This window comes from Simochromis diagramma, unplaced genomic scaffold (assembly GCF_900408965.1).
Source record: "Simochromis diagramma unplaced genomic scaffold, fSimDia1.1 OVJJ01000361.1, whole genome shotgun sequence".
In the NCBI taxonomy this organism is placed as follows: Eukaryota; Metazoa; Chordata; class Actinopteri; order Cichliformes; family Cichlidae; genus Simochromis; species Simochromis diagramma.
Genome location: NW_024386860.1, coordinates 2,395,437 through 2,406,147, shown reverse-complemented (window position 1 = coordinate 2,406,147; position 10,711 = coordinate 2,395,437). Strand labels below are relative to the sequence as shown.

Here is a 10,711-nt window from a genome sequence, read left to right as displayed (position 1 = left end):
TTCAGGGGGGAAAAAGAACAGAAAAGTTATAAACTGATCTGCATGTCATTGAGTGAATTACATGCTCTCTTTAAATTTTTTAGGTTTCTTCATTGCCGCTTGGAAACTTGAAGGTTAAGCTTCCTCCAGGATTGAGCAACCCAAAGCATAATGTTTCCACCTCTGTGCTGAGATGGTGATCTTTGGGTCATAATCAGCATTTCAATTCCTTTAAACATGTCAGGTTGAGTTGATGCAAAAGAGCTTGTTTTTGGTTTCATCTTTGGTTTCAGCACTTTTCCCCAAGCCCTCTCTGTATTATCTATTGTCCAGTGGCAAACGTGAGACAGACCTGTACTAGACTGGACTGCTCATTTCTCGGAAGTGAAGTGAGCCAACTTATAAATTCACAGGGGTATTTAAGTAAGTATTCCCCCAAATGACAAATCATAGCTGTCTAAACAAAAATAATTCTGCAATGGTTGGCTGGACAAATGTTTGTTTCTATGTGAGGCACAGGGCCAGTGGCGCAATGGATAATGCGTCTGACTACGGATCAGAAGATTCTAGGTTCGACTCCTGGCTGGCTCGAAGCAGTTGTTTTTTTTTTTTTGGTTGGCTGAAGCTCAGGAGGTCGAGCAGGTCATCTACTGATCACTACCAGAAGGTAGTGGTTCCACCCCTGCCTCCCCCAGTCTGCATGCCAAATATCCTTGGGCAAGATATTAACACCAAGTTGTGTAAATGTTAGTTGGAAAGTACTTAAAAGCATAGAAGAAAGTGGTGGTGTGAATGGCTGACTGTGGCATGTTGTTTAAAGCGCTGTATGACAATCAGTCCCATGTAGGCTGTGTCAGCATAAACATGTAGCCACTGTTGTGTAAATGTTAACCTGTAAAAACAGAAAACTTTTGGTGTCATGTACGAACACTTATTCTAATCTCAAATGTACTTTTACAAGACTGTTACAGTTTATGTGTCTGTAAGTATGACAGGTCCACTGCTGTGAATTTTGTCATCAGACTGTGATTACAAGGATCCATGCAGGTGTCCTGTCATTTTTTTTTATAAAGTAAGTACATCTGTTGTGTCTGTAAAGCAATGTAGTAGCTTTTTATTTGGCAAACTATAACTATATTACACACTACGGACAGCTCTTTGAGCTAGGTCACATGCTAACTGATGGCTGCAAACTAAGCTAGCACGGCTGCTTTGTCCCCAGTCTGTGCTGTCCTCAAGGAAAAAAGCTTAGTGTTTGAAAAATATGATTTCAAAAATGACTTTCTCCAAAGGATGATACCGGCCACAGCTGGTTGCATCTATCCCCAATGAGTCACACGTCACAAGAAAGGCTGCAACCTATTCTAGCAAGGAGGCCCGGTTTTAACTTAAGTAAAAGCAGGGAAATGTCCTTGAACACTGGAAAAAGGACAAATCACATGTGTAGTTTGCGAGACATTTTATGACTGACGTCAAAACAGTCAAATCAGTATGCAAAAATGGTTACAAAAGTCTGTCTATTTAAAGTTTTCTGTGGTGGTACCTGGTGTTGTGTTAAAATACAGCAGCTGGTGGCCCTTCAAATCTGCCACCTGCAGTGCATCGTACAGGCCTCAGATTAGCAGCTACAAATGACACATTTCAGTATATTGCTTGCAGTGCTTGGGTTTTAACTTCAGTCAAAGTCTCCTTCAAACCCCAGCCTCAGTGGGAAGCTATACCCCCGTTAATAAATTGTCAGGTACAGATAACAAACTGTCTGAAAGGAGGGAAGGTATCTGCCATTTAGGGTCTTTACCTCCTGATATAATATGTTCTGAGTAAGCATATTTTGATACTGCAGTATTAGGAGCAATCCATAATGTTCAGTGGATTAAGAAATGTGACATGATGTGAATCCTCACAATCACTGTCACATTGTCCTTTTTTCCTGTTGCTCAGTGAAATGAATTAAGCAGAAATGCTTTCATGAGACAGGAAAAGAAGGGAGAAATTCAGAGGCGCTGCAAACAGATTGAGGGAGAAAAGGGGGGAGGAGGGACATATTTCTCTCTCCAAGATTGATAAAAGAGATATTTCTGTAACTCCAGGCTAATTCAATGAGTAATGCCAGATCTCGCTGGGGATCTGCAGGCCTGGCTTCAAAACAATTAGCTGGAGAATGGGAGCCGTTTAAAAGACAGGGAGATCTTAATACAGCTGTGGGTATTTCCCCATGGAGGACTAATTTTTACAACCTCGTTCCAGGGTCTCTCTCTCACTCTAATACAGCTAGTCAATCTCTGCTGTCTCATTTCACACAGAAGACAATTTTGTGAGAGTTGCTTTAGGGAAAAGAAAGAGAGCAGTGAGGAAAAGAGAAGGGACAGCAGTGCAGACGGAGACTGCAGGGAGATAAGGAAAAGAAGATATAAGACAGTGTGAGGTCCGAGACAGCGTTAGAGAGAAGAAGAGAGAATGTTATGGAGGCAGAAAGAAATACAAAAAGACAATTTAAGAGGAGAAAGACAGAGGGTGGAAAAGAGAGAAGAGTGAGCCTAAACAGTAAAACAAACAAGAACAAAAAGAGACAGGAAGAGAAAGCAACGCCTGTAGAAATAGATGAGGCTCAGCAGAAGTCAGGATGCGGTTGTCTGGGGAGCTTGAAGATTGAACACCCGCTCTCTTTATGAGGACTTCCTGCATGCTGCCCGCTGCATGCTGTAGGCCACTCAGTGAATCCGTTTGTCCAAAGGGACCAATCAGCCAGAGCACCAAAGAACTTAGTCAGCACGTCCTTGTCCACACATGTAATCAGAGTTACTGTTAAACCCTTACCATTGTAAATCACTCTTCACAGGCTCTTAACCCACAGCGTTTTTCACTCTGTAAAACTAAGTTGCTGCCTAGTTTAGCCTCTGTTTGCAAGGCAGCTGCCATCAGCTGAGGTATTCTAACTTGTTTTGTTTGGACTAAAAAGCTAATGCAGAATCTATTAGCTATAATTACTAATTCCTGAACTACAAGTATTTCATTATACCTCAGAAACTGGCTTTCCCTAAAGTTCTCGGATAAATAAAGTCCTTCCTTATCCTACATATGCTAAATAATACAGAGGCATCAATAGACCAGTGTTACCCGTTCAGTTTCAATTTCCAAGGGGCATTATTAAGAGATACAGCGCAAAATGTTCCTGGATACAATTTGACATATCTACAGCTAATCTGAGCAACAAAATGTGACAAAGAAGAATAAGAAAAATGTTGCACAATGTTGTTTCCTCTCTCTGACACTTTTTATTTTGTTTTCTATGCTAAATGTCTGAAAAATGCTTGAGAAACAAAAATGCAGGAATAAAACTTCAACAGGAAAAGCCGGCCACAGTCACACAGGACTGGAGGCCGGCTTGAAGCCACTTGGTAACCACAGGTTGTTAGGAAAAATGCGTATACCCTGGCAAGGTTTCGAGTGGTTGCTGGAGGTTGCTCAGCAAGCCTCAGTCATGCAGACCTAGTGACCAGCTAGTGATGCAATTCCGACCACTAGTCGCTAGTGAAAAACATGTCTTCCCTGAACATTTGGTTTGAGGGTGCTATTAGGAAAGCCAACCAAACAAGTAAATAAGTAACAGTTGTGCCTTTTAAAAAAGTATTGGTTGCAGTGGTGTGGCACAACTTTTATTTCAAATGTGAACATCCACCATTAACAGTCTCCATTGCACTTTTTGAAGTTCACTACTGCTAGTTAGCAAGAGTTCGCAGAAAAGTGTGCAACTTTCATGCAAATTGAAGGTGACAGATTTCACCTGGCAATAGCCAGCAACTTCCAGAAACACCAAGCTAACTGGACAGGGAATATTCATTTAATACTGATCATCATGCTGGGAGACCTTACATCCTGGCATTCATGTGACACATACCGCCAACTTAAAAAATAAATCCACAAATTTATTTCAGCAAAATCGTTAATTTTAGACATATCTTGCACATCCTGTCAGCAGCACACATACAGCAGCAGTTCTCTACGGTGCAGCAGCTCGTGTCATCAAACTACTCCCACTCACAGCTTCGACTCTCAGTATGATAAATGGACTTTTCCCTCGAGAGTAAACAACAAAGTCATCCAACCTAGACCCTACCAGTCACTGTCATTTCAGGGATAGCAAGTCACAGGTTGCACAGAGCGGAAATACAGTCATTAGGCGCACTGCAGTGAAAGCATGTAGCAAAAGGTGATCATGACCTTAGGCTGTATATGAAACGTTGTGAAGTTTGCTTTCTGTGATATAACAACAGGTTTTTAGACAGCATATGTGTCTTATTTCTGTTCAAGTTCTGGAAAACTTGAGGTTATTTTTTAGTATCATCATCACACTATCACATTCAGAAGCTCTGGCTGGTGGGAAGGTAACTGTAAATATATATATATTATAACAATCAGAAGAGCTATCTGTTTTAGCTAGTTGCAAATTAACTGCAAATTAAAAGTAAAGCCAAGTATTTATTTAACTTCAGCATGTTGCTCCTTTTCATCGTGACTGTTGTTTCTGCTCTTTGTTGTCAAGCTGTCTCCAGCTGATGAAACATTTGTACGAATTTGGCAGGAATCATCAACACCACGAGGAAAAAAAACACACGGACACACAGACACACACACCTTTTCTCACATAGCAGACTTCTGGCTTCCTGCTGACTTGAAGAAAATTGAAAACTCTTGAAGCAAGAGTACCACAGTTGTCAGCCACTTGTGCATTCAATAGCTTCTCCGTGTTCCCTGCTTCTAATTCACAGTTTCGGTATTATTTGCATGTTAAGGTGTCTCTCTCACTTGGGACCAATTAAATGATAAAGCAGCGCTGTACAGGTTTATGTAAATGCACCCCGCAAGAAGCTTGTATTGATAAATGGCGTGGAATTACGAAACAGCAAATAACTGCGGGTGGTGTACGTTATTTTGTCTTTTTTAATTGATAAGGCTGCAGCAGAAAATGTTGTCTCGGGGAGGGTAGCAAGCCTTTCTCAAGGGTCGTTATGTTTAAAGAGAAAAGGGAGCAAAATAATAGACGTGCAGTGGGGAGATGAGGAACAAATACATACTGAAAATTAATGCAGGAGCTCAACAGCTTGTTCAGTTCAGGAAATAAGTGAAAAATGGAGTCTCTTATTGTTGCAGCCAAGATCATTAAAGCTACATTAAGCAATATTTTTTACATGAACATTGAATCAGATGGCTCCCCGAATCAACATCCCGTTTTGCCTTAAGCTACTTTTTCAGCTCATTTTCCTGTTTTGCCTGACCAAAAACACCAAAACAATGCCAGTTCATATAAAACCATGCACAGATGCTCTCAGCCTAGATGCTCACATAAGCTGAGATACACCAGATATTACACAAGGCTGTATTAAGAAGAAGACAGCAGTGAAGGTTTACCATTCAGCAAGCCCAAGAAACTACAAGTGCGATATGTAACATAACATTTTTGCACTGGCCCGGAGGCGGTGATGTATATCTTATTAAAGTTTATCATGACAGCTGTGAGAGATAATATTGCAGATATGGGAATTCCTTTTTTTTTTTTTTTACATTTTTTACACTGTCTTTGACAGATTACATTCCTTCACTGTTATGATTAAACTGACAAACGCTCAAAATGGTGATGTACTCTAACTTGAAACTATCAAGGGAACAAATAAAACTGTATCCTGCATTCATTTAGGCCTTGTTTGCACCACTTAGTGTCTTTCTTGTATGTTTTTCTTCGGTAAAATCTTTTATATCACTGATTTTCAGTATGCAGCAACCAGCTGTATATCTCCTTGCCCATCAAGGTTTGGATGCAAAGGGGAGCAGTACAAGCCTGTAACAAAACAGACTGGTTTTGTGCTTCCCAGACTTTGTGTTATGAATCCTGTAACAGCTGTAACCATTAACACTGGCTCCTTCTCCAATTCAGAGGCAATAAAATTTTGAAGTTTGCAAGATATGTGATTCAGAGAGGGCTATCCCTGAGAGTCTGAACATAACTTCATGTCTTAGACATTTCATGTTGTGTTGCATAACTTTGGGGCAGTTTGGTTGAGACCATGATCAACTAGTCTGCAAGAACTCTCAAGGCCCCCCTTGCCAGCAAATCAATAGAGTGGTTTGACCACTCATGTTCTTGTGTATCTTATAGTAAGTAGAAGAAAGACTACACGGTTTGTAAAGTCAGATGAAGCAATGACATTTTCAATGAAGGCCAGTAGTAAAGCAACAGCAAACATAAAAGCCCCAAAAAGAGAATCACAAAGTTGTTTTTCACAGCAAACATTCTGACACAACACGGTGGGGAAATCACAGGTATAATAAGTAATACAATCAATCACAGCAATACAGTCACAGCTGAAATGTGTTTATCTTCAGTTTTGGGATCCTAATGTTGTTAAAGCAGTCCCACTGTTATGATTTACATGACACAGGAAAGTAGAAGCCATTGTCACTGCAGGGGTAGTAGCAGAAGCAGTAGTAGTGGTAGTAGTACAGTGCTCTAATACAAATTAACTGGCAACATCTCCAACTAGTATTTTGTCTTTTTTTTTTTTTTTTTTACTTAAAACATGAAATATAGTTTTTATCATATGTCAGCACTGGTAATAAATACACACTCTGTTAGGCTCTTCAAGCACTCAGAAACATTTTCTCTGACATTTAGCAACCCAAACTCCTCAAATCAAATCACTTATCGATTAAAATGCTTGCTAGCTTAGCTACAAAAACCTCATGATGCCACAGTTTTCTGTAGTAATTATGAGTAAATAACATGAGCTCTAAATACAGCAGTGAGATACTATTCAATCCTGTCAAGTGTTATGGCTGCAGTTAGCTAATTGTTAGTTAGTTAAAGGTTGTTGAGCTTTTCAGCTCACAGCCCGACAACACAACAGTAGAGAGAGCACAGACTTTAAGGCGGCGAGGCGTGATTATGCAGCGGCGCTACAGACCACGCCCCGCCACACACATTAACCAGGTAAAATACATATTTAGGCAGAATTTTGCAAAATATCTATATTTTTTTTTTAGCAGCATAGTGCTTTTTTTCCAATTATTTTTTAAAAGTCAGGTCAAGGCTCCAAAAGCCCAAAGGCGATATAAGGGCGGCTCACAACAGTTTTTGTTTGCTACATGGATCATTTTAGTTCAGCTGGGTGTCTTTCCTTTTGTTATATTTCTTTAAGAGTTCAAAATGTGTTAATTACATAAATAAAATGCAATTTTCTCTGTAGCACTTCATGGATTTCACAAGCAACACACCTTAGTTGCTCTGTGGATTCTTTTAAAAAGCAGTTAAAAACTTTTCTGTTCAAACAAACCTTTTGTTGATCTACGTATTTTATATTCTTTACATTATTTACATCTGATCTTTTACATTGTGTATAATGTCTATTGATTGTATTGTTTATTTTAATCTTTGTATACTGCGCTTTGTGACTGCCTGTCTGTGAAAAGCGCTTAATAAATAAACTTTACCTACTTACTTACTTTAGTTGTTCACACAAAGCATAAAGATAAAAAAAAACAATATATACAGTGTTTTCTTCATTTTAGATGTCAAAAAGTATTTGCGGCTCCCAGTGTTTTCTTTTGCGTGGAAACCGGGTCCAAGTGGCTCTTTGGGTGTTAAAGGTTGCTGACCCCTGTCATATACCATGGGCTGACTGAAAAAATTAAAATGTACAGCTCTGCTATCACTTCCAACATAAATGAAGACAGAAAACTAAACAGCAGTGACTTTTGTAGAGTTACTGAAGTTGGGCTAGCTGGTATATAATGATGTGCTACTTAATAATAATGGATTGGATTTATATAGCGCTTTTCAAGGCACCCAAAGCGCTTTACAATACCACTATTCATTCACTCTCACATTCATACACTGGTGGAGGCAAGCTACAGTTGTAGCCACAGCTGCCCTGGGGCAGACTGACAGAAGCGAGGCTGCCATATCGCGCCATCGGCCCCTCTGGCCAACACCAGTAGGCAAGTAGGGTAAAGTGTCTTGCCCAGGGACACAACGACCAGGACAGAGAGCCCAGGGATCGAACCGGCGACCTTCCGGTTACAGATGCGAGCCACGGTCGCTAGCGACACAGCTATGTTAGCATAACATAAACACAGTGAAGCTGGAGGATGAAAGCTAACTTGTTTCCACTCGATAAAAGTTAACTTGAGGGTTCCCGATGGTGGGGGACAAATGCAATCGCATGGCAGGATGCTGTAAATGGACCAAACTTCAGTGAGAAGAACAACTGAAATAATCCATCCCCAATACGAGGTTAGTCATTAATATGCTGCAACAACATGGGAATAAAGCAGCTGCAAGAGAATTCAACATTAATGAATCAATGATACGGAAGTGGAGGAAGCAAGAAGAATGAGTTGAGTAAAATTTGACTTACCTGACTGTTTTGTTTCCCTTATTGCGCCTTATAATCCGGTGTGCATTTTGTATGAAAACAGACCAGTTAATCGACAGTGCGTCTAATAATTCAGTGCGCACAATGGTCTGAAAAATACGGTACTCAGTTCTCAGTGTGCAGTGATACGGTTGTTTTGATTCTTGTGTCGTCTTGGCTTTAAGCACCTTTTACTTGAAAAGGATGTGGACATCTCCATACATCTCTAACTTGGAAAAACAACTGCAGCCTTGTGTTATTCCACAAACTAATGATATAAAATATTTGTGGAATTCTTGCTAAAGAGCTTTTTTTCCACACACTGGAATAGCAAGAATAGCGTGTGCTTATAAACGCTGAAGAATGAATTTTAATTTCTCTTTTAACCCCTCTTCATAGCAAAAAAGTTTTCATAAGAAATAATAATTGGATGAACTAAGATACTATAATGGGCTCTGATTAACTCCAAACTGGTCTAAGATCAATAACGCCGCCAAAGCCACACTGAAGGGACGCAATTAACTGGTAGGATTGACTTTTTGATAGGATTAGTGTTACATTCCCAAGGAAGTTCAGAGGATGTGAGGAGGTAACAATAAAAGTGTCTGTGTGAAAAAGGAGACTGGGAGGCAAAATTGGGAATGAAATGAAGTTTTTTTTTTCTTTTTATCAAAAAGCTTAAAGACACAGAAAAGCCATTGTTATAACTTCAAAGAAAAAGTTGGTCACAAACAGAAGAGTGAGTCAAAAGGTTAATGCAATAAATGCTTCTACCTAAAAACTAGGAGGCCACAAATACATAGTTCAGACGCTGTCAAGAGATTGGCAACTTTGGCACAGTAGCTCTACTCTCCCTCAGCTTAAACACTCTCTCGCCTAATTGCTGATGAGCTAGGAGTCAGCAGCACAGAGGGCCTACCAGGACCTTTAAAATTGGATCAGTGTATTAGTCCCTACAATGACAGCAGATGTGGATCAACACATCGACATTCCTCTTTGGACAGAACTGCAAGATGGTACCGCATCACTTATTAAGAACAGTTATCTTTGGTACTCGAGTGTCAAAAAAAGCAGACATGGTTCAAATATGTACACAGGAGTCTGACCCTCTGATAAATCCAAGAACAGTATATTGTTGTGTGTAGGAACCAAAACTAAAGAAGTGGAGAAACGCTTCAACACTGTCACGTCAAGAAAAATCTGCAAGGGTGGGTGGTAAGTGGAGATTGCTGTGATAAGCTGCCACAAAGCTCTACACTGACACTCTGCCCATGCAGGAGGAATTCAGTGAGGAAAATGTGACATACAGTACAGTATCGTATGTAGAGACCTTGCAGCTTTGGCAACACAAATTGTATTATGAGTTTCAGACTGGACTGTTTCTCCCCAAACACTTATAAATGGATAATACATATAGAAAAGTGCTTTTTGAAGAATATTGCAAACATTTCTTGCCCAGGGCATTACCACCAGCATATTTCCTGGTAAAGAGACTGACAGAGGAGAGAAGTGATGAGGATGAGGATTGAATTCTCAATCAGAACATTCAGAGGGAATATGTATACTTACATATATATGTATACTTACTCCTTTAAGGCCTATCTTATGAAAAAAAATTCCCATCTCATTTCACCTCACCACATGGACTTTGCTCACTTTTCAAGAAATATATGTATAATGTATATTATATATGTATAATATAATAATGTTTGACCGGTCCTGGCATATGCTGCACGTAAAGGACACTGTTTCATGCTCATTCACTACAGTTAAAACAGAACTCTTAACAGATATTCCTTACAATTCAGGAGACGCCCTGCATTTCTATCATTCTAACTGTTAGAGACACTCTGCCACTCAGGCTTGAAGTTAGCTTCTGTGTGCCTGCGTATGTTGGCTTCAGCATACGTCTATTGGGAATGGGTTGTGGGAGCTGAGTCTGAGTCTGCATCTGTGTGTGTGGTCCAGGTATTACTCATTTTGTGGGGACACAATCGCATTATGAGATGATGGCTTCCTTACAGGGAGAGAAAGCAAATCATTAGACACGTGTTACAAGGTTAGGTTAAGGTTACAATTAGAAGATGTTATGGTAAAGGTGAGGATAAATCCCCAGGAAACTGATGTCAGCCAGTGGAAGGTACTCTCAATTCATGGATACACAACTCAGTGTGTGTGTGTCTGTGAATGTATGTGTGAGTGTGTGTCTAGCAAAGAAGGAAACTCAGGGAGACAGTTGCCACCACCGTTTCAGCACCCAGCAGTAAAGTATTGATCTCTTATTTCTGTGGCTCTCTTTTCTATCCCCGTCATCAGTCTTCCTG

At 40.1% G+C, this 10,711-nt stretch overlaps 1 non-coding gene across 1 annotated transcript; it reads left to right on the top strand.

The window, feature by feature from the left end:
• Positions 1 to 497: 497 nt before the first annotated feature.
• Positions 498 to 570, top strand: trnar-acg. Its single transcript has one exon. It is a non-coding gene; the product is annotated as a tRNA-Arg (tRNA).
• The last annotated feature ends 10,141 nt before the right edge of the window (positions 571 to 10,711 follow it).